This window comes from Coenobita brevimanus, chromosome 90 (assembly GCF_032717465.1).
Source record: "Coenobita brevimanus isolate Jiangsu-jjx chromosome 90, ASM3271746v2, whole genome shotgun sequence".
Taxonomy (NCBI): domain Eukaryota; kingdom Metazoa; phylum Arthropoda; class Malacostraca; order Decapoda; family Coenobitidae; genus Coenobita; species Coenobita brevimanus.
Window position 1 is genome coordinate 27,141,521 of NC_137043.1, and position 25,701 is coordinate 27,167,221.

General features: G+C 43.9%; 1 protein-coding gene across 1 annotated transcript in view; it reads left to right on the plus strand.

Annotated features, from left to right (window-relative positions):
* ema (C-type lectin domain containing ema) overlaps positions 1 to 25,701 on the plus strand; it is a 230,934-nt gene that overhangs the window by 151,877 nt on the left and 53,356 nt on the right. The gene's annotated exons all lie outside the window — the stretch shown is intronic.

The window sequence follows — 25,701 nt, forward strand, 5'->3', positions numbered from 1 at the left end:
AACCATCACCTCGTCCAGGAACTTCCGCCGGTACAGCCTCTTCGTTGCCACGATCATTCCTTGTTCCATTGGTTGGATGAGTGCAGTAGTATTAGGTGGCAGAAACATGCACCTAATGCGCCCATTCTCAGCCACCAACTCCTTGTCGCACGGGTGGGCAGGTGCATTGTCGAGGAGGAGGAGGGCCTTTACCTGGTCGCGTGGGATTCCCAGTTTCTCCGTCTGGTAATGGATGACCTCCTTGACGAAATGGCAGTGGAGCCAGTCTTTGAAGATCTTGGCTGTGAACCATGCCTTCAAGGAATGGCACCAGATGACAGGAAGGACATCCATCACGCCACGAAGACACCGAGGCTGCTTTGCACAGCCAACAATAACGGGCTTGAGCCGGTGCATGCCGTTAGCATTGACACAACACAAAGCAGATATCCGTTGCTTGCAGAGCTTGCGGCCAGGTACTGTACACGCTTCTCCGTCTGTTCAGCTAGAGTGTTCGTAGGCAAAGAGTGATAGCATAAGCCAGTTTCGGCACCGTTGTAGACTTGACTGAGAATTAGGCCTTCCATGTTGATCAAGCCCTTCGCCTTGTGCCGAAACTTGTCAACTCCATCCTCATTGGTGTCCAAAGCTTCGCCATGAGACTTAAGGTTGGTAAGGCCATGTCGTAACTTGAACGCGAAGAGCCAACCTTCGGATGTCTTGAAGTCTAGGGCGTCGTGAAGCCTTGCAAACTTCTCAACAGCAGCCTTCAGCTCCATGCCACGCACCATCACACCAGCAGCACGTTGCTGTCGATACCAAATCAACGTAGAGCAGTCGACTTCTGCATACTTGGGAATATACGTCACCTTCCTCTCCACGTTGCGTTTGCGTTTGGACGAGAAGTCAGCCGTGTACTGCATGAGTTTGTCGCAGGATCTCTTGATATCAAACAAAGTAGATCGGGCCAGGTTGAATTCACAGAGGATACGTGAGGTAGACCATCCCGCATCCACCTTGTCCAATATCTCCCTCTTGTTTTCCAGAGTCAAAACCACTCTCTTCCTCTTCTCAGGCAGCAGGGCCATCATCACACACATGAAGGAGAGGCACGAGAGCAGCAGGAGAGCCTGCAGCAGGTAAGACACCACCACAAAAGCGAGCACGTGGGCGGCTATGACGACGCGCGTGCACACACAACAAGAGACGGGCGGTAAGTGGGGAGGATGCAGGGGCGCTCTAGCAGACGTCGGCGGAACAATGCACCAAAACACAGCTCGCCCGCGCCGCACGCGTCACCTTCAAATTACGGGCGGGAAAAAGTCAGATTTTTTTCGAATTTTTTGCGGCTTTTGGCCCATTTTGGGTATATCGGATCCCGGGACGAAAATGTCCGGTTATTGGGGATGTCCGGAAAATGGGTGTCCGGATATTGGAGGGATTACTGTATTGAGAGAGGTGGGAAATATTTATCAGGCGTTCAGTTTTTAATGTGGCGCATCATGGGAGACCACTATGAGTCACCCAGAACGCGTCCCGCATGCATGCCGTGCCCCTGCATCAGGTCAACTTTGACCGCATATTAAAAAAATTGGCAAAAATCAAAATACATGTATACAGCCACCGCAAATTGACTTAGGACCTCCCCCCACAAGGTATTAAGATACACGGAAATCATAGTACTGTATATCACAATGTTGGTTCATGAAATGCCATTCATGAGTATGAAATCATGTTTTCCTTGTTTATCAGGACCAGTTGGATGCGTTTTGGCATGGAATCACTTAGATTTCTAAAGTAATCTACAGGGATTTCATTGCACCAAACATTTGTCAGTTCAGGCTTTAGGTTGTCCAGACTGGGTGTCTTCATGTCTGCCATGATTTTCATCTTCGTCCAGCAGTTTTCTATCAGATTTAGATCCGGGCTGTTCCCAGGCAAGTCGAGGACCTCAATCTGATTATCCTGAAGCCATTTTGTCACCTTTCTTGACCTGTGACGTGGAGCTGAATCGTTCATGAAAAAGTCACACTCACGAAGAGCAAAAAAGTTTAACAAATGATCTTTCAGAACTTAAATGTACCGGCCACCATTCATCATCATGTTCTTATGAAGAAAGTAGAGTCCTCCCCTTCCCATTTCACCTGAGAAACACCCCATACCATTACTGACTGTGGGTGCTTAACAGTCGACATCGTGTAAGCAGGGTCATATCGACTACTGGAGGCAGGGCGACGAACCTTGGCAGAACGCACCTGGAACTCTTGAAATATGCTTTCATCGGAAAACATAACTTTTCTCCACTCATATGATGTCCAGTGCGCATACTTCTTGGCAAACTGAATGTGCTGCTTCTTCATGATGTCAGTGAGAAGGGTTTCTTGGGTGCGGTGTGGCTTGCCAAACCCAGCTCCTCCTGCAAGTGGTGTTGGATAGTTTGAATTGAGACATCTTGTAACAGCTGGGGATGCATTCTCTTCAATTCTGCTGTTGTCAGTCAGGGGTTTCGTGATTACTTCCCTCTTCAGAAGTGTATCTGTACCCCTGGAAGTCGTCCTCTTCTTTCCACCGCCATGCTTGTGCTCTGGTACGACATCAAGTGGCAGGCCACATGCTGCAGCAAGAATCTTCATGGTGGTCAACTTTGCACATCCAGTACTTTCACAGATTGTGTTGACAGGGACATTATCCTGCTTCCATGTAATGATACGAACCCTCTCATCCCTTGAGCCGTACTTTCCAGGCATGACAACTCGGCTCAAGGAAAATAACAGGGCAAATAGTAATGCATACGAAAAAAGAGGGATGTGCAACCTCGGAGTGACAGGAATATATACTCCCACTCTTGTTTCTGGGCAAGCACTGACGTGCTGAGTGGTTCAACATCTCCCGCCATCACCAAAGGAGTTGCCAGTTACTTCTTGCCCCAGAAATTCACTTGGTAGAGGTGGAAACACAAAGCAAAGACATACAACTCCCCCATAGCAATTCTGTGTGTAGGTCTTAAGTCAATATGTGGCGGGTGTACCCCGGTTTGGCGATGCAATTGGTTAAGTGAAAACTCAATGCCAGGCAGGATATCGTATCTCGGGGTAGATTTAACATGTAAAGTATAGGGATGCGTTTTTGAGCCTTGGGTTTTCCCCCAACCAAGACCTAAACCCACCCAAATGAGTCCAAAAACAAGTTTCTAGCTAACCCAAACCCCCAAATAGCTTTAAAACAAGATAAGTTATGCCTAAAAGCAGTTTATAACTCACCTAAACCCATAAATAAATCTGAAAATTGTCAAATATAAGTCTGGAAAAATCAAACTTAGTAAACTGTACCCAAAAATGACAATGTTCACCCCACCTATGACTAAAACACATTAATCTAATCTTAGAACGGTTTATAAATCAACTTAAACACAAAATTTAAGTTTAAAATATCATCAGAATTTGTAAAAAAAAATCAAAACCCATCATTAAACCTGGGTTTGGCTATCATTAGGTGGGGTATGGTGGTATTTCTACCCCCATCACTAAGCCAGGGTATCACATCTTGGGGTATAGATGTATAGAGAGTGGCTGGAAATATTGATCAGGCATTCAGCTTTGAATGTAGTGCATCAAGGGAGACCATTATGAGTCACCCAGCAGGAGTTATATACCAGGGGTCAAGTTTGAATATTGCTAGTCATATGAGTCACCCAGTGCGCATTCTGTGCTATCGACCTTGGGTCGCCCCAGTCCTAGGACACATTGGGAGCATCATCAGGGCATTTACTTCAGTATTACGTGGCCAAACGCCAAAGAAAACTGCCTGGTCCCCTGTGGAGTAAAAGAAGTCTATGGGGTTTACTCGTGTATTTCACCTGATAGGTGCAGTCATGATGGGGACCCAAAATCGACCTTCCTGGCTTCTGTGAGTACCAGTTTGGATATTTTTATGAGTTTTGCATCAAACCTAACCTACTTAGGCTATAGACAAAAAATTGAAGATAGGTCGTCACTGGGGGGGGGGGGTCAGAGGTGCTGAAGTTTCCGGCAGAAGGGGGGGAGGGTCAAGGTGGTATCTTGGTATCAACATCTCTTCATGCCTTTGGTATTATTCTCTTCATGGTGTTATCATGAGGTGTACTCAGTCACATGGTTGCCTGTTTTTTGGAGTAAAATTTAGGAATACTGTAATCTGTATCTTATGTATATACTGTACACCTATACCCCGTTATCCGGTGCATCGATAACTGGTGCTTCGCCAGACTGAACACAATAAATAAGGGAACAGTCCCACAATCCGAACAATTTGGGTGTCCGTCGCCTCGTTGGTCTGACACCCCACCTCTCCCTAGGTTTGAAACGAGGTTCTCACGATCCTTCCTCCATCTCCTCTCTTCTACTTCCCCCGTCTGTCTTCCCTCCCTCCCCCATCCCTCCACTCCCCCCCTGTCCCTCCCCCCATCCCTCCTCCATCCCCCCCTGTCCCTCCCCCCATCCCTCCTCCATCCCCAACCACACTCAGCACTGCCAGGCATGTCTCCCTGTCCTCCTGCCCTCCCCCACCTCTGGTTGTCTCCCTCTCTATCCCCCCACCTTCCCCAACCCCTGCTTGTCTCCCATGTGTGTGTGTGTTTGTATTTACCTATTTGTATTTACCTATTTGTAGTATACAGGAATTGAGCAATGCTCGTGTTGTCCTGTCTCCATATCCACATTTATCAAGTCTACCTTTACACACATGAATGTTTTTCTCATGCGCCACCTCTTTGTCTAAGTCGTTCCAAATATTTAAGAATATACCTAATTGTGATATACACGGAATGTACTATGCTCGTGGGTTTCCGTCGCTGTTTCTCAATAAGTCGAATTTAACTTTAAACTCGTTTAAGTTTTTAGACTGGACGATCTCTTTGTCCAGGCTATTCCATAAGTCTATACTTCTGTAAGGAAAGCTATATTTCTTGATATCCTTCAAGCAGCTTGACTTTTTCAATTTCATTCCATGTCATCTTGTTGCTCTCTTATCCCATACAAACAGATCTTCTTTGTCAATTTTATCTACTCCCACCATGGTCCTGAACACCGCAATCATGTCTCCCCTCTTTCTCCTTTCCTCTAACGAAGGCAAATCCAGTTTTTCCAGCCTCTCTCTGTATGACAGGTCTGTCAGACTGGGGACCATCTTGGTTGCTGTTCTTTGTATTCTCTCAATCTTGTTTATATCTTTCTTTTTGTGTGGGCACCACACTACCGCTGCATATTCTAACCTGGGGCGGATCATGGCCACTATCAATTTTTTCCTCATTTCCTCATCCATATAATGAAATGCTACTCTTATGTTAGTCAAGAGCTTATAAGTCTCTCCAACTATCTTGTTAATGTGCTTTTCAGGTGACAAACTATCTTGAACCAGCACTCCCAAATCTTTCTCTTCTCTCCTTTTTGTGATTAATTCATTACCCAAAAAATAATTCAGTGATGGTCTCCTGGTACTTTTACCCATTTCCAATATTTTACATTTCTTTACATTAAATTTCATTTCCCATGTCCGGCTCCAATTGTGTATCCTATCCAAATCCTCCTGCAGTATTTTACAATCCTCCTCAACCTCAATCTTCCTCAAGATCTTTACATCATCAGCAAACAGACTTGCATAACTGTTAACTCCATCTACCATATCATTGACGTAAATCAGGAACATTACTGGCGCCAACACTGAGCCTTGAGGGACTCCACTTGTTACTTCCCTCCATCCAGACATCTTTTCCTTTATTACTGTCCTCATTTGTCTGTCTCTCAAAAAGTCTCTCATCCATTCCAGAAGTTTCCCCTTTAGTCCTCCTGTATATTCTAGTTTCCACATTAGTCTCTTATGAGGTACCTTGTCAAAGGCCTTCTCTAAGTCTAAGTGTGTGTGTGTGTGTGTGTGTGTGTGTGTGAGAGTGAGTGAGTGGGTGGGTGGATGAGTGAGTGAGTGAGGGTGGTGATTGAGTGCGAATGGTGAGTGAATGAATGAGAATGGTAAGTGCATGAGAGTGAGTGAGAATGGTGAGTGAGTGAGTGAGAGTGGTAAATGAGTGAGAATGGTGAGTGAGTGGATGAGTGAGAGTGGTGAGTGAGTGAGTGAATAAGTGAGTGAGAGTGAGTGAGTGAAACTAGGGGGGTGGGTAGTAGGGCTGTTTGGCTTTTTTGTTTCCTTCCCTGTCCCCCCACCCTTCCCTTCCCCCACTTGTCTCCCTCCCCATCCCTCTGCCCTTCCCCACCCAAGCTTGTCGCACTGCCAGCTGTCTGCCCATCCCCCTACCCTCCCCCACCCCTGCTTGTCACCCTCCCCATCCCCCTGCCCACCCCCACCCCTACTTGGCACTTGACATGCTGCCAGCTGCCTGTCTCTCAGTTCCCCTGAAGCATCTCACACTGCATGTCCCACCCCCATGACCTTCCTGCATGTGATGTTTGCTGTCTCATTTTTTAACAGTTTATGAGGATAAAAACATTACCTATGGTGTTCCTGTGTCAGTATCTATTGATTGAGTAAGGTTATGAGAGTTTAGGTTTGGGTCATCTCTGACTTTTCTTCAGTATCCTGCAGGGAAATTGCTTCAATATCCGACATACTTGTTGACTGAACACTCCCACTGGTACACAACACTGCCAGGTGACGGGGCATGGGTGTATGTTGTTCTTTACTTTTGAGTTAGTTTTTTAACATACAGCCATGATCCAAAAAAAAAGTGTTATTGTTCAGGGGCTAGATTCATTAGCATTTAGTGTCTTTATGTCAGACATGTGTTTCCTTACCAGTAACTATCTTTAAGATGGTACCGGTAGATGCTTAAAGTATGCAGTAAAAAACAAGAATTATGGACGAGTTGTCTAAACCACAGCAGTGTGGTTCTGGACCACTGCCTCATATTAAAAATTCCGCTGTTTATAAATAACATAAATTATGGGAAAAATTACATATGGTTCTGGCCTCTCAGCCAAGTTGCCACATAATATCCTACCTACACCAAACTAGTCACCAGAGAACTCTAGCACACACTCAGATAATTATTGACTGCATGTATGAGTTGCAACCCAAAAGGTCCAGTAATTTGAATATTGTAGGAAAAGAAGTTACCTTACCTCCTAGTTTTCACTGTCGCCTTCGAATTAGTCCCCTTGGGCATGTATACAGTGGTCCCAGCATTTTTTCCACGAGTCCATGCATCCCTGGAAGGTTTCAGGCATGATGGTCTTGAGCACCTCCTGCAAGTCTATCTGGATCTCCTCAATCAAGTCAAATCGACACCCCTTCAGTCATAATTTCAGCTTATGAAACAGGAAAAAGTCGCAGGGGGCAAGGTTAGGCAAATAGGCTGGGTGGGGAATGACTGTGTTAGTGGAAGCCAGGAACTGTCGGACAACTATGATCCAGTCCTTGTTCTTCCTCTGTTCTGGATGTTTGCAGCGGATGTTCTCCCTCAGATGCTGCAAAACTTCACAGTAAAACTTTCTAAAGACAGATTGACCAGGTGGGACGAATTCCTCGTGAACAATCTCTTGGATATAAAAGAAAACGATCAACGTCGACTTGACATTGCTGCGAACTTGACATGCTTTTTCGGCCTTGGTGAATTGGAAGACATCCATTGTGATGACTGCTGCTTTGTCTCCAGGTCATAACTGTAAACCCATGATTCATCACCAGTTATGACCTTGGAAATGAATGTGGCATCATCTCTGACCTGATTTTTGAGCTCCATGCAAACTGCAACGCGATGTGCCTTCTTCTCGTCACTCAGCAGTCTTGGCACAAATTTTGCAGCGATGCATCTCATGCCCAACACATCCGACAAAATGAGTTGCATGCTCCAGTACGACAGTCCTACAATATCACAAACATCATGGCTAGTTCATCAACGATCTGCAAGGATAGCCTGACGAACATTTCCAACGTTTTCTGGTGTTGTTGCCGTGCACAGTCGTCCAGAACGGTCATCATCTTCAATGGACGTTCGGCCTTCCTTGAACCACTTGTACCAGAAAAATGTTCTGCTTTGGGACATGGCATTGTCACCAAAGGCTTGCAGAAGCAGCGGGTGAGTTTCTGTAGCTGTCATGTTGATCTTGAGGCAGAACTTGATGCAGGTTTTTTGTTCCATGAGGTCCACCATTGCAAAACCACCAAACCACCTACACACCACGTTACAATAACTCAACAACACGTTCACTCACAGACACGGCTGGGGCCACACTGATGCACAAGGGGTGCTGCTGACTCCTGCTAGCAGCAAAAGGCAAAACTGCAAACGGTTGGCTCCCTTTGTTCAAATTACTGGTATTTTTGGGTAGCACCTTGTATTACTGGGAATAAAGAATATTAAACATAGAATAAACAACATTAAAGGGTCTTACGTGACTCTGACTGATGACAGTGCTTAAGTGGAAGGGTTTGGGGGGGTTCCAAGGCTAGAAGCAAACTAGGGCCTCTGCATGAAGCGAGTGTGTAGGTGCCTCATGCTGCCACTGCCTCAGCCCCACTTGTTCCTCCTCAGCCTCCATCAGGAACCCCTCAAAGTACATTGCTGGGAAGGGTTATGATTGGCTTGTCATTGCTTGTCATGCTTGCCTGTAAATGGCTGATGTCAGCAGTTTGCAGAACCGATGCACGCCATGGATATCTCACTGGAAATGCGCCATTTTGGCGCCGAAAGTCAGCGCTTTAACCCCTTAACTGCGGGGTGTCACTTTTGTGACGCTCGGGAGCAAGGGATCATACCACGGTGCGTCACAATTGTGATTCTGTGTTATTTTGAATTCGCTGGGGCTTTCAAGTGGTGGCTTGTATCAAATATCAGTACTACCAGTGTCCAGCTATACTCAGTTCTGCTAATGTCACCTGTACTCCCATCTGCTGTTGACAATTTAGCCAGTTTTCTCCTGTCCTTGACTCCCCCCCTCCTTACCTCCCCTCCATTACCCTCTCCTCCCACCTGACCAGCTGCGCTGCACTACACAAATGCTGGACGGATTTTTCCACTCATTTTATCCATTGGAATGTGCCCTTTGCCCTGTTCTTATACAAAGTAATATATAAAAGAAAGAAAAAAGGTAATTGATACTGCCATACATCTGGAATGGGCTAATTATCACCGGGCAACACCTCATGTGCACTCGTTCGCTAATTTTCCCTGTTTATTTCCCCTTGAAATATGTCGTATGACCTGTTCTCACAATAAAAAATATATATATATATATAAGAAAGGAAGGGAGAAGCCTGAGTGATATTTACATTCACCTGGAACTACCTAATTTATTATGTATTGTCTAGATTTCCTACCAGTCATTTCATAGCATATATATTAGCAGCTGTCACCACGCAGACATTGGCAGCCCTTTACTGCCCCTAAGCAACAGCATTCAGTTTACTGTCGTCTTTCAAGGTGAAACCACGTCGGATTCGCGCCTGTCCAATTCCGCCGCTTTTTAGCCCCATGCAAAGGGCCCTGTGACCTCTATCCCTACTAAACCTTGTGTGGAAAGGGGTAAAGGGCTAAGTGACTGCTGTGGAATGTGAACTGGCTAATTTATCAATAATAATGATGGACAGTGACTACGATCTCTCTGGTGACTCTAAAACAGTGCAAGTGGAAATGTAAATACTGTAATGTGTAAATAATGTGTAAACAGCAAGTGAAAGCAATGAATGTAAATATAAGTGAACAGTGGAAAATAGTTTTATAAGTTACTGCAAGTGACAGTGCATAACAGTGTAAATAAAATAGAAATGTAAATAATGTAAATCAAATAGAGCATGTAAATAGAAATGTAAATAAGTAGTAATATAAGAATACGAGTATATATACTCGGAGTAATGAAAGTGAAAGTTTCACTCTAGCATGTATGAATTACTGGGAGTTATGAAAGTGAAAGTGACAGATTCGTTCTCCACGCTAGTATACAGGACGAGAAAGGGAATGCTATGTATTTTACTGAAAGAGAAATTGAATGCCTACGGTGACAATAAACTACTATTACTGAAGGAAACTTATGGATAAAGACTACAGATATATATAAGTGTTATATAGTATTAGGAATATAAAGTATGAGTGTTTTTATGAATAATTAATGACAGAATACCAGCTGGGAAACGAGCGCAAGTGGGAAGCTCGTACGCGCTCTTAATTTTCATTGCTTTCACAGTGTTTTTTTTTTCTTTGGAGTATGGATTCCAAACTATTTGAAAATCATAGAATAGTGTTTCTAGTGATAATATCAGGCTGTGGTAATCATATTACGGGGTGTAAAGTGGAGACATCGTTACCCAACTTCAGTAGTCTCCACAAGTACTACGGTACTCGACGAAGGCTCAACAAACATCCCAGGAGAAAGCTGAAGGTATGTGCCATAAGCATATGTAATTGTAATATTCTAGGACTAATAACTAATTTTTGGGTAATATTTTTACAAAGTCTGTTGGAGTGCGAATATCCTAGCGGGACACGCAAGGAGCACCAAAACAACCCCGCGGTTTAGGGGTTAAGCATATAACGGCGGTTTCTGCTACTGTACAGTACCCTCGCATCCAAGATAGTAATATTGCCACCTGAGGGTCCTGTCTAGGATGAAAAACATCTTGGACCAACACAAGACCTTATGGAATAATTAATAGCAACAATATCTTCGAAAGGTGCCCCTAAAAACATCAGCCAAGACCCATTTTGGCACCAAAACAAATATCTTCACCTTGAAAGTGTGTGTTTCTTACCTTATCTTCAGTTTAGTAGCTCATTTATCTCCAGCTTAGTATCCTGAGGTAGATGGTGGCACTTTAAGGGGTTAGCAGATGGTTTCCTAGGCATGGTTACATAAGGAGAGGCAATAACCTAGGAGCAAACGCTGAGTGCAACACGCGGTAAGTGTGTCCACGATGCCCTGGTGAGAGACAAAAACAAGCCCCGCGTGCTTATGTGACCAGATGCCAATATTTTATTGGACAACATCTCAACCACATCACTCTCCTGGGTGCAGGAGCTGTGTTGGACCGGTTGAGACCATCATAGCTGTATTCTCCTTGGATTTGGGCTGTTATGAACTGATGGTTCCGTATTGGACATATGCAACCATATTACAGTAATGTTTTGGATTATTATTTATGGCCTCCGTCTTGGACGCGAAACGTCTTGGACAAACCCGTCTTGGATGCGAGGGTACTGTACTTTTGGTTTTGAGTGGGAATCTTGCCGTGGATTAGCAAACTGAGGCTTAGAAACATCCGTTTTATGCGACTCGACTGTAGTTTGGTGTAAAACACATACTTTACTACAGTTTGCATCCACAGTGTCCATGAATTCCAAGGAGTTGGGGGGGGAGGGAGGGTCCATTATTCTGAAAAGTTGAGAGGTGCAGCAGCCAAGGAAATCATGAATGGCCAGGAGAGGTGCAGTGGCCAATCAAAACATTTGTGCGTGACGTCTCCGAATGTCAGTCTCCCTGTGCTAGTTGGCATACTGAAACAATAATAGCTTGTTGGACAGTATCATATTTTGTGTGTGTGTGTGTGTGTGTGTGTGTGTGTGTATGTGCATGTGCATGTGCGTGCATGAGCGCTGTCGTGCATGTGCTGTCTGTTCTTATTCATCATGCCAGATTGCATTTTTTTGTGTTTGCGTGTCATTCTTTACAACACTCTAGTTTGTTTGTGTGTGTTTTTTTTTTTTTTTTTTTTTAAGTTAGTCTTATCTCGTATAAATAATTCTCCCCATGAAGTTATAAACGTGCGTACAGTACAGAATTAATCTGATACAGCTGTATTGTCTGATCTAATTACCATACTGGATGTGAGGTCACTGTACTTAACCTGCAGTGTTTGGCAGTGGTAATGACCCAGATTCAACATTACCATCCTTTTGATGTAACAGCAGGTTTACTATCTTCTTGTTTGGTATTGTCAGTGTGAATTTAGTGGTCCCTCCTTATCCGTGGTTTCAGTTACCTGCGGTAAACCACAGTCTGAAAATATTAAATGGAAAATTCCGGAAAACAATAATTCGTAAGTTTTAGATAGCGCGCCGCTGTGTAACATGTTGAAATCTTGTGCCGTCCTGCTGTCCCGCTGGGTACATGAATCATTCCTTTGTCCAGCATATCCATGCTGTGCACGTTGCCCACCCATTAGTTCGTAAGTAGCCGTCTCGGTTATCAGATCAACTGTCGCAGTATCGCAGTGCTTGTGTTCAAATAACCTGTATTTTACTTAACCCTATCAGGTTTCAGCCCCGGTCAGATTAAATCTGTCCTAGGGTCAGCCGCTCTCACGCTGACCCGCATCTTCTCATCTCGGTATTTTTCTTTGTTTTGTGCAAATACAGTTTTCATGATAGAATGCTGGTTTTTATGTCATTTTAAAGCAGAATAATTGTACTTATAATATGTTCAAAAAAGGAAAACTAAGAAAATACTGTTGGGCCTCACATCTGGGGAATACAATTGTCTACAAAACATCGTTCCAGATGCTATACTGCGAGATCTGGGGCAAACTTTAAATGGGGAAAAATTAACGGGTCTTTTGTCACCCGAAAGTTACCCTATTTTACATATTTTTGTACTTTTATCACAAGGAAGTTAAATGTAACTATACTAAACATCAATATAAATATGTAGAGAAAATAAAAACTCACCAATATCAAGTTCAGGAGTGTTTTTTGGGCCAGAAGTCTGGGTTATTATTTGATGAGTAACTACTGGGTGACAGCTTGGGTCGCTGCCTCATCGTCTCCCAAGGTCACCATCATACTATTGTACAGTCACTACTTGTTATACGTTGAACCGGTATACGATAATTCGCTACAACGATAACAAAAAGTTACACCCCCAAATCCATTTTACGATGAATTTCCCACTATAACGATATTGCCATTGGAAAATTTCGTACATAGCACCAGGCACACACAAGGCAACCATCACTTGTCTCAGGCAGTATGGCGACCCCAGCGTGAAGAGCATTGTTTTGGTTCAGTTGCGGTCCCACTACCCCTTCAAAGCCCTGTCATTTCCACTCGTTCACGTGTGTCCCCCTGTTATCGTCACCTCTCAGCCAAGCATCGTACTACAGTAGGCCTATACATCGTGTAGCACCAGGTCAACGTTACGCAAGTGTGATTGTTGTGTTGTTGCAATGATTTGCTGTATGTGAGTAACGCTGCCTGTATTGGTGTGATAGTGTTTGTTTTGGTCTTGGAGACAACTTGGACCGACACAGGAAGTGATTAAGGTGGGTTGTCATTTTTGTTTCAGTCTTGGGAAGGTGACTTTGGGAAATTGAGTTGACGTAACCCCCCTTTTGTAATGTATTTCAATCTCCCAATTAACGATAAACTCATTACATGTTAAGGTGTTACCTGACATAACCCCAATGTATAACGAGTAGTGCTTGTAACAAGTTCTGGCTGAACACTGCCAAACACTAGAACCCTTCACAAAAACTAGTCAGGCAAGGTGGTAGCTGTGGTCTGTGCAATGGCGGTGTACACAATGGCGTCATCACAAGGTGGCCACCAAGTGCCAAGCTGGATGCGCGTGGAATTTCACTGGTGAGCTCTCGCCAGATGCGAGGCTACCTCACCAGATATGGAGCTTTGGAAAGTTTCTAACCTGTCGCCAGATATAAAAATGCCAGATGCAAGGCCCCATTGTAAAAAGTCAACATGACAAGTTGGAGTTAGGCAAAAAACAAAAATTTTATACCATGCCATAGAAAAATATTTGCAAAGAATACAGTAATAAAGCTATGTAAATCTAATTTGAACCATGCAAAACTATGATAAATTACCTTTACAATGATATATAGTTTATGGCTATTTATGCGTGTTATTGCATGGCAAACCAAAAGAATAAAGATACACAATTTTGTATGATTTTCGGCTGCATATTCATTTAATGATCATCTTTTTTGATCAGTCTGTGTAAATATACTTTTCATGATAGAATGATAGTTTTGGTGTCATTTTAAAGGTGAGTAATTGTACTTTGTCATAGCATGTTCAAAATAGGAAAAAAATAAATAAAAAGTCAAAATGATGAACTGAAGTTAGGCAGAAACCAAAAATTTTGTACCTTGCCATAGAAAAATATTCGCCAAGAATAAAGTAATATAGAGACAAAACCATGAATCATACCAGTGACACAGTACCTACCATGGATAGAGCAAGCATTCCATGATGTAATGCATGAGACTCTTTTATATGATGCTTAAATGTGATTTGTGGTGAATATTTTACAAAAATATCTTAAAATGATGCCTAAAAGCATCATCAGAATCTCTGAGGTTGGATTTGAAATCACGCGAAAACGTTTCATCGGAATCTCAAGGTTAATAATGGACCCAAAGTGCAAGAATAACAAAGCAGGCAATTCAGATATGCGAAAGAAAAGCCGTAAAGTGCTTCCTTTAAGTGAAAAGGTGAAAGTTCTCAGCTTAATAAGGAAAGAAAAAAAATTGTATGCTGAGGTTGCTAAGAGCTAAGGTAAGAAGGAATCTTCTACCCATAAAATTGTGAAGAAGGAAAAAGAAATTTGTGCTAGTTTTGCTGTCGCACCTCAGACAGCGAAAGTTATGGCTACAGTGTGTGGTAAGTGCTTAGTTAACCCTTTAGGTTGGTCCCTGTTCTGGAACATATGTCATGGGGACATCAGTCCCCATTTCAGAACACTTAACATTGCTCACCATTAATTTAAACATGAGCACCATTATATGAGTCGCAGCATCGACAAGGGAATCTGCTGCATCATTCCCACCGCTCACAGCGTATCCTACCCCACCCCTCTCAGTCTTATGTTTACCATGAACAGTGGAGGGTGACGCTCCTGCCTCACACCCCATACACTCTGTTCCTAGGACATCTTGTGCCACTGTCTACAAAAAATAATCATAGAACATTAGAACACTACTCATTTTAAAGCTAAAGAGTTGTACTTTGCTGGGTATAAAGATTTTTATGATAGGTTTAATAGTTTTCATTGGAGCAATTTTTGAAAAATCACTTTTTGTGTGTGTGTGTGTGTGTGTGTGTGTGTGTGTGTGTGTGTGTGTGTGTGTGAAAAATGACCTGTCCTGACGATCGATTTTATAAACATTGCCCAACCCCAAGGGGTTAAGATGGAGAAGGCATTAAATTTGTGGGTGGAAGACATGAACAGGAAACATGTTCCGATTGATGGCAGCACGTCGTGCCAGAAAGCATTGGGCCTATGCGAAGACTTCAGCAAGGGATCCCCAGAAATAAGTGACACCAAGCTATTTACTGCAAGTAAGGGATGGTTTCACAGATTCAGGTGTAGGTTTGGTATGAAAATATGAAAATTATTGGAGAGGCTGCATTTGCTGATAAAGAAGCCTCTGCCACATTTCCAGCAGAGTTGAAGAAGTTGATTAAGGAGAAAGGATACCATCCAAAGCAAGTCTTCAGTTGCAATGAAACCGGGCTCTTCTGGAAGAAGATGCCCAGTAGAACCTACATTCATAAAAGTGCAAAGGAGGCACCAGAGCATAAAACATGGAAGGACAGATTAACTCTGATACTATGTGCCAGTGCTGCAGGACATATAATAAAGCCAGGTGTAGTGTACAGAACAAAGAACCCGTGCACTCGCAAAAACATGAACAAAAATTATCTGCCTGTGTTTAGGCAACATAATCAGAAAGCATAGGTGACAGCCATCTTGTTTATGGAATGATTCCACCAATGCTTCATCCCAGAAGTGAAAAAATCCAGGGATACCCTGCTATACAATACCATGGATTAGCGATGGGGGTAGAAGTACCACCCTACCTCACCTTTTGTAGGGCTACTTCCAGTTTAGCGATAGGTTCTGTGAGGTATCGTATGTGGGTGAGCAGCTAAAAGTTTGAACCACGCGAACCATGCGGCCAACTGATCTCGCCCGCCTGCCAGAATCTGCTACCACGTGAGCCATTTCTTCAGTTTCCCTCACCACCTTGTCAGTCATCGCATGGCATCCCATTACCACCTCATGAGTCATCGCATTGGATTCCATTGCTAACCCCTGAACCATCGCTTGTCTTTCTCTACCATCACCCCACCCCTCCAGCCTTCTCCCTCTCCGAGCATCCCCTTGGGTTCGAGGGCATTGAGTAGGATGAGTGAATGCAAGGGAGCATAACTTGTCCCCTAGCCTCAGGGGTGATTGCAAGGTTGGCAACCAGGCCTGGACATGGACTTAAAAGTAGTAAGTGATGAGAGCTGTTTGATATTTTCTGACCTATTTTTTATGATTTTCATATTTTACTTGTTGGTTTTTGTGAGTTATTAACAGGTTTTAGGCTTAGGTTAGCTTCTTTTAAAGCTGTTAGGCCATTTAGATTGGTTATAAACTTGTTTTTGGATTCATTTGGGTGGATGTAGGACTTGGTTGGGGAGGAATCCCAAGGCTCAAGAAAGCATCCCTATACTTTACATGTTTAATCAACCCAGCTATATGATACCCCACCTAGCTGTTTTTTTTTTTTTTTTTTTTTTTTTTTTTTTTTTTTACACATCCTATTGTAAAACTGGGTAGCCCTGTACTTGGAGGAGAAAGGGTTGGAATTCAAAATCCTATTAATAATAAAGCATGCACCCAGCCATCCTGAATCTGTTTGCTATGAAAATGAAAATGTCAAGGTTGTATTTTTACCTCCAAATACAACCTCATTGCTTCAACCCCTTGACCGGGGCATCATTTGGTTTGTCAAGGCCACATACACCTGCCTGGTCTTTGATTACATTCAGTCAGCAGTTGATGCAGACCCTTATCTGGACATAATGATAATGCACCATTGCAGATGCAATAGCATTAATCAAAGCTGCAGTGGATGAACTGAAACCAGAAATTGTAAATACCTGCAGGAAGAAATTATGGAGTGAAGTTGTGAAAAATTTTAAAGGCTTCCTGGGGATTGATGGAGAAGATAGGAAAATCATTCATGCAGCAAGACAAAGTGGTGGAGAAGGATATGCCCATATGCTTGATGAAGAAGTGGAAGAACATACTGAAGCCCATCAAAAACTGTTAACAAATGAGGAATCAGAGGAGCTTGTTAAGTCATCTACAGGGGAAGAGGAAGAGGAAGAAGAAACTGAAGCAGAACTAGCAATGTGAACACTGCCAAAATTTGCTGAAGTGTTTCAAACTGCACAGAGACATTAAAGAACAAAATTATGGAATATGATCCTTGGATGCAATGCTACATTAAAGTCACCTGTATGATCACCAAAGGATTACAGCCTCTACAGCAACACTGATGAGTTAACCTATGGATTGTGAGCCACAGCTCAGGCTGGGTAGCATCATGTTGCGAGCTACTGCTCAGACTGTGGTGGCCGTGCATCACCTTAAACAACTTGACCCCTACACAAAATTACGCATGGCACTACAGTAGTGCACCAACTTTCGCTACAGCAGGATTCGCGGAATCCACTTTCGCGGCATGCACCAAATATTCCCTAACTTCCACTTTCGCTTGAAAAAAATCGATTTTCGCGCACAAATTTTGGGTTTGGGACAATATTTTGAACTTTGAATTTCCTGCACCGCCCACCCGCAACCCACCGCCATCTTGAATGACGTCATGTCAACACTCTGTCCACCCATTCCCGCCATTGTGTACGAGCGTGCTAGCTCCATTGTGTTGGATTCTCACGGTTCAGTGGCCTCTACTATACCTGGTAGTGTGGGGAAAGGGCCTGGTGGTGTGGGGGGAGAGCCTGGTGGTGTGGGGGGAGGGCCGGGAGGCAGTGGTGGTGATAAAAAGTGGCCGGGACATTCAAAGTCGGGAGGAAAGGCCAAGGCTAAAAGAGAGTATCGTGTTGGAGTGAAGAAACGGCAGTATAATAATGGTATGTTTCTCCTCATATAATGTGTACTGTACAGTTTTTATTGTTTGTATCTCACAATGCAATGTACAATAGTGATTTGATGTACTGTATTGCAAATGAAAATGAAAATCTGATGTTACTTTAGGATAACCGGGAACCAATTAGCCTTTTTGCCATAAAGACAATGCCCCAACTTTCGCTAATTCCACTTTCGCGCATTATTTTTGGACCCAATTAGGCGCGAAAATTGGTGCCCCACTGTACACGAAGACTGAGAGAGGGAGATTTTCATCTTTTCACCAGATGGTGCCCTGGGTGTTTATCTTCAAGTTTATAATAAAGAAAAATTTTAAAAAAATGATTTTTTTTTCTTTTCAATTTTTCACTACTTCCGTATGTAAACTTACACATTGCCCTACACAAAGACAGAGAGAGAGTTTTTTTTTTTTTTTTCACCAGATGATGCCCTGAATGTTTATCTTCATGTTTATGGTAAAACTAAACAAAAAAAAAACTTTTCATTCATTTTTTGTGCTCCACGGGGTGTGATAAAAAGGGTAATTGTGCAGTCCACGGGATAAAAAGAAAGAGACAACAACTTCCAGTTACAATGTTCTCCCAAAAAGTTTCAGCAGAAAAAAAAAAAAAAAAAAAAAAAAAAAAAATTCAACTATTGAGGATCCCTGACCATCCACATTGTCTGCTCCTGACATCCAACCATCGACAGCATCATGGCTCGATGATCCAGGATCATGCAAAGATGATCCTCCTTCTGACGTAGTATTGGAATGTCAGTAGCAGCCTAATGCTATTTCACAGTGCCTACGTCATTCATCTCAGTTCATCTCATCATGTAGGCATTGTACCATCATGACATCATCGCAAGAAGAAGAGTGAGTACAGTACAATAAGATATTTTGAGAGAGAAATCACAATCACAACTTTCATTACAGTATATTGTTATAATTGTTCTATTTTATTATTAGTTCATCCATCCATCCATCCGTCATCCAGTCTTATGGTGCCCCATGAGGAGCATAAGAGCCTGGGGCTGGGCAAGTTGGTCCTGACATTTAAGATGAGAGTAACCAGCCTCACTCATCCCTGAGTGGCATTACGTGAGCAGTAAGCCCCAACCATCCCTTGGATATATAAAGTTATAAACCTGCACTGGCTAAATCCGATTGGAATGCCTTAATTACCCACTAAACCACCAGGCATCATAATTTGGTTATATGGTTATCACCCAGTGTAGTAAATGATTTCCTGGTATACAGGAAACCATTTGGCTTGTCACTCAGTGTAGAGTCACTCATAGGCAGAAGGAAGATGAAAGAATGAGGGAAAAAAAGACAGAAGAGGGAGTGAAAGTCACCCATAGGCAGAAGGACGAGAACAGAATGAAAGAAAGAAAGACAGGAGAGGCAGGAAGGAAAAGAGGAAAGGACAGGCATCCCAAACAGCACTACATCGAGTGCGTGTTGTTGATGTTAATTTCATCATCATCATCTAATCCTGTGCTGCCTCATGAGGAGCATAGGAGCCCGGGGCAAGGCAAGTTGGTCCTGACATTTAAGATGAGAGTGACAAGTCTCATTCATCCCTGAGTTCATTACATGAGCAATAAACCCATCCACCCCATGGATTTAAACCTGCACTGGCTCAATCCAATTGGAGCGCCTTAATTACCCACTAAACCACCAGGCACCATAGTTTGGTTATATGGTTACCACCTAGCATAGTAAATGGTTTCCTTATGTGCAGGAAACCATTTGGCACGTCACTCAGTGTAGAGTCACGTTTAGACAGAAGGAAGAGGAGAGAATGACAGAAAGAAAGACAGAAGAGGAAGGAAAGAAGGCAGGAAGAGAGGAAAGGGCAGTCACCCGAGAGCAGCACTACAACAAGTGAGTGGATGGTGAGTGCCCCCACCTACCACAAATGTTAATCTCATACTGTTCCCAATTTATAAATTAAACTTTAATCATAGGTATGTATGTATGTATGTATGTATAGGTATACCCCATTTTAATGATGCAGTTGGTTAGGTAAAAATCCACCACAAGGTGGGGTATATAGCAGGGTAGATTTAACATGTATAAGGATGCATTTTTCAGCCTTGAGTTTCCCCCCCACCCAAGTCCTAAACCCACCCAAAGGAGGCCAAAAACAAGTTTAAACCAATCTAAATGGCCTAACAGCTGTAGAAGAAGTTAACCTAAGTCTAACACTTGTAAATAGCTCACAAAACCCAATAAATAAAATCTGAAAATCATAAAAAATAGGTCAGAAAATATCAAACACCTCTCATCACTTACTTCTTGTAAGTCCATGTCTGGTCCTGGTTGTCATCCTTGCTATACCCCCCAAGGTTAGGGGACATGTGGTGCTCCCTAGCACTCATTCATCCTCCTCAAAGTCCTCAAACCCCATCTTCAAGGGAGGGTCAGAGGGAGGGGGGGGGGGAAGCCTGTCTAGGTCAGGTGATGGTAGCGAGAGACTGATGCATTGGCTCTTGAGATGCCGATGGGGTGCGATGCGATGACTCACGAGGTGGTGATGGAGTGCAATGCGATGACAGACAAGGTGGTGAGGGAGACAGCTGTGATGACTGGTGAGGTGGTGAGGGAGACCGCTGCAATGACTGACGAAGTAGTGAGGGAGACATGTGGTAGCTCACGTCATGGCAAAGGAGATAGAGGTGGTGGTTGGAGTGTTGTTGGAGATCGAGGCAGGGGTGAGGAAGGTAGTGATTGAGTGGCAGAGTGCTGTAGTGGAGACTTAAGTGACGTGGAGATGGGGATTGGCTTGAGGTGAGGTCCAGCACTAGGGGCCTTTCTCGTCCTCAGCAGAAGAACCTCGGTGTTTCTCTCCTGGTCAGTGGCTGGGGAGGTGCCCTGCTGGTCGATGGCTCGGGAGGTCCCCTGTGGGTTGCTGGCGTGGTGAAAAAGGCAGTGATGGTAGTTTGCCTGGCTACTGTCTTCTTTTCCTCCATCATTGACCTGTACACCTTCATCCCCTCCTCCAGCCGATAAGATACGTCCCTGCTTTGTCCTGGGAGAGGGTCATGAGTACGCACAAGCACGATGACCTTGTCAACCTATGTCACCATTTCCTTCAGAATCTTCATACTGGGGATCGCACCTCAGGGATGACCTCCTTTTGTGCCTCCTGGTGCACCTGCTGAATCTCCATATTAAGGAGCTCCTTGTTGTTGCACTCTTCCCTGTGGCTTTTCAGGACCTCCTCCATGTCCCGCTTGTTGACCTCCCCAAAGCCTGCCTCCTGTGACAGTTGCACAATATCCTGCCACACCTGTTCTACCGGCAGTGCTCGCAAGCCCTCGGGGAAGCCGATGCAGGAGTGAATACACTCTGGCCACAGCTTATGCCACACACTGTTCTTGGTGACCCGGCTTACTTCCCTTCATGCAGCCATGATGTTCTCGATGGCATGGCATATATTATATCCTTTCCAGAAGGACTGCACTGTATTCTTGTCGTCAGTGTCACACGCCCTCACCAACTGCTGCATAGCATGGTGGAGATAGTATGCCTTGAATGTCACGATCACCCCCTGGTCCAAGGGTTGCAACAGTGAAGTGGTGAAGGGGGGCAGGAACACCACTTCTGTGTTGCTTGCCCAGTTCTTCATTGCAGGAGGGTGGCTAGGCATGTCGTCGCCACTATGAGAAATCTGTTTGCCAAGTTCTCCCTCAAGGCATACTTCTTGAGAACATGAGAAAGGTAGGAGTGGAAATAGGACAGACAGATATCAAAAGTCACCCAGGCCTTCTTGTTCAACTTCCAAATCACCCCTAAATTCTCCTTAACATACCCTACCAGAGCCCTCGCATTTTAGGAGTGGTAGACAAGGAGTGGCTTTAACTTGAGGTCATCCCCGGCTTTGCCTTCTAGCAGCAGTGTAAGCCTGTCCTTTGAGGCCTTGAACCCTGGCAAAGACTTTTCTTCTGTTACAAGATATGTCTTTGAGGACATTCTCTTCCAAAAGAGCCTAGTCTCGTCAAAATTCAAAACCTGTTTCACACTGTAGCAACCCTCCATGATGATGCACCTAAGTTCCGCCAGGGAACACTGCCGCTGCCACCGTATCCACACTTGCCGCTTCACCAAACATCCTGACGTTGTGGAGGCTTACCTGCCTCTTAAAGCTGTCAGACTACCCATGGGTAGCCTAGATTTCACTAGCATCATGATTCCACCTCACCTTTATTTCATCCCAGAGGGAGAAAGCCTTTGTGCATATGATCACCTGATTCATGGGCGCCTTCCTCCTGTTCTGGTCCTCCACCCATGTGCAAAGCATCCGCTCCAGCTCCTCCATCGCAGGCTCAGTGGTGGGTGAGACAGGAGGCGGTGAAAATAGCAACCTCCCTAGCGGCAGCCTTGATAGCCTCCCTCTTCTTGATAATGGTGAAGAGAGTCGACTGGGCCAGGTGGAGAGCTGAGGTGATGGCACATGTGCTCTCGCCTTTGTCATGGCCCTTAAGACTATCTAACTTCACATCCAGAGACAGTTTTACAAGTAAGCTTCACGTGAACATTACCACCACCAACACTGGCAGGCTGCTTACCACCCCAACTGGGGTCACCACTAGCACAACTACTAGCACCACAAGCCACACCACGTGCAGTGCCCTTACCGGACATGATCACACTTATTTAAATCAAAATCCACACAAAACCACTCTCCACAATCAATTAGTATCACTGTCCTGGTTATGGCACTGCTGGGCCACAGTTACGATGCACTACGATAGCGGCTTGCATAATGTTGGCGATGCAACACGATGTGGGGTAGGCGAGGTAAGAGAGTTCCTCTCAGAGACAGCCGGTGTGAGAAGAATTATATGGGTGAGCACGGGGTGAGTGATGGGTGTGGGGGCTGCGCGAGCATTTCTGCGCATCCTGACAGGTGGGCAGGCTCAGCTGGCTGGGGGAATGCACGTGATTCAAACTTTTGACCTATTACTCCTGGACTAAACATTGGAGGACCCATTGTTAAAAAAGGGCCTGGCCATCATTAGGCAGGGTAGGGTGATATTTCTACCCCCGTCACTAATCTGAGGCATTGCAAATAGGGGTATTGTAAATCGGGGTTTTGCCTGTATCATGTCCCCCAAATAAAACTCCAGACACTGAAGTGATTCTCCTACAAAGTTAGTCCTTTCCAGCTTTTTTACTTCTGTTTGCTCTTCTTTATGTAGCTAGATTAATCCGTTCTTATCTCTACTTCTGTATGCTTTCCTTTACAAAGCCAAGTTAATTCTTTCCCACCTATCTGCCTATGTATGCCTTCCCTTATATGGGTAGGTTAACCCTTTTCCACCATTCTACTTCTATATGCTGTCCTTTACATAGCTAGATTAACCCTTTCCTACCACTGCTTCTATATGTCTTCCTTTTCATAGCGAGATTAACCCATTCCCACCCCTCAGCATCTGTGTGCTTTCATTTACATACCATTGTTTACATCCACTATGGTACCACTACATCTCATACGCACACACTTATCAGAAACAGTGCATAAAATGGAGTTACAGTACTTCCCACACCCTTGTTGTAGACTGCGCATGCCACTTTCCTTCTGTTTTAATGGTACCGTCACCTGTCCTAAATGTCATCACTTTTGATTTATCCATACTTACTCTTAGCTATACTTCAAGGCTGAAGATATGGAAGGCTGATGCTGTTGCTCTCATGAAGGTCAAAAGAGCTGGTGGATAAGAAGTTTATAGAAGAATGGATCTGATAAGCAGCTCAGGGTACACTGTGTAGTGTTTGGATAATGGTTTGATGACTGTTGACAGAATGGCAATAGAATTCATTGTTGTGGTTCAGTGCTAGAAAAGTCCTGGTGATCAAAGAACTGGAAGTGTTAGAAGAGTCCAGGTGATATGAAGTTATAAATTCCCTTCCTACCCACCCCTCTCAGATGGAAAGGGGTAGATTGCCCTCTAAATCTCGGAGCCTTTTTGTACAAGTGGAATGTTTTGCACTTTGACTATCAGAGATGAGGGAAGGGACTAAGTCTTTCTCAGATTTCAGTTAAGTGTTGGCCCAGTGCATACGCATGTCTTAACTTGCCATTAATGGTCAGAAGGGACTAAGTCTCTCTGAGATTTCAGTTAAGTGTTGGCCCAGTGCATAAGCATGTTTTAACTTGCCATTAATGGTCAGAAGGGACTAAGTCTCTCTGAGATTTCAGTTAAGTGTTGGCCCAGTGCATAAGCATGTTTTAACTTGCCATTAATGGTCAGTACCAAAACCTGATCCATCAGGATGGAGAACAGCCTGAAGTCTTTGTTGATGTTTGCATATTTGAAGGTTTGCAGGAAGTGAGGGTGGATAGTTAAGTTTATACCCCTGCGGCTTATAAAGAAGTGTTACCATTCTTGATGTCTAGGATGGCCCTTTTTTTTTTTTTTTTTTTTTGCTGATGTGGGGGCATGGACAGTTGAAACACAGGAGATTCTTGAACTTAAAATTGAGGCTGTTTTTGTGAAACTTCTGTTCAGTCACCATTGAAGCCTGAAAGAGGAGGAGTAAATGAAGGTAATGGTAAAGACATGTTGACAATAAGGTGGAAGAGTGTTAGGAAACTGGTTCTGTGCATTTATAGAATCCAAGAGGGGCATAATGATCTTGACAATCTTCAGAATATTTGCTGTGGCCTTGTAAGAGGCCTTGTTGAGGTAAGAATGAAGAAATGTGACAGATCTTGAAGACCAGTTTGAGACAGTCTTGTTGCTGGACATCCACACCATGGCAGACCTCCACCTGTTCTGTCATGAACCTCTGCATGACATTCATCTCTGTAAAGTTAGAGTCTGTCAACTCCCTCCAACCATATATAAAGATACTGTATTGTGGGTGGCTGTCTCAGAGAGTATAGCTGCAGGTAGTTTCAGAGAGAATAGCTGCAAATGATTTTGGCATCTAGTTGTGAACCAGTTATGTCAGGGAAGTGAGAGGTGTACTAGTTGGTACTAACATGAGTCACACAGTGGGACAAACGTGCCACTGATTGGATGCCTTCCAGCCGAGCAGCATGGCTCATAACTATATATTCACACATATTTTAGAGAGCTGAGCATCACAGAGTACTTCTGTGTCAGTCCTACACCAGTCAGTTCGCTTGAGTCACCAAAGCCCCCGCCTCAATTCATATGCTCAAGGTTCAGGTCCTCCTCTGTAGCTATCCCTCACTTAGTCTTGGGCACTTTTTAGGACCTAAAAGTGTCTCCAAGGATTGAGAGTAGTGAAAAAATGAGTTTTTACAAGGTAAAAAATACATTTTTCATTCGTAGCAAGTGAATTTGGAGTTATCAGTTTTACAAGGCCCAACTTGAGGGAGCTCGGCTGCCTCTTCCATCTTATGTTGCTGTAGGCTAGGTTACACATGCAAGGAGTGATGGTAGAACTAACCTGCCATGAAACAGTGGCACTCTCAGGCATCCCTGTACAAGGGGACCTCATAGCCACATAAAGCACTTGATTTGAATGAGTGAGCAAGATGTCAGTAACCTTGGAGAAAGGTCATCATGCCTTATGATGCTTTATAAACTGAAGACAAGAAACAGTATACCCATCTCTCAGCTTTCTGAGTATGGAATCCACAATCTATGATGCTTGGATGATAGTATAAATGGTTCAAAGCTACTTCCAAAGGATGTCTTCAGATTCACTCACTGAGAGTGAAAATGAATTTTTGGCATTACTAAAATTTTTCTTATGGTCATACTGTGTAATTTATGTGTGTGTAGGACTGTGCTAGTAGGCTTTAGATTTGGCTGTCTCACTGTCAGAGAATATCATGTTGTCAGTAACCATTGAAAATTCCTCTAATTCTTTGCCTTC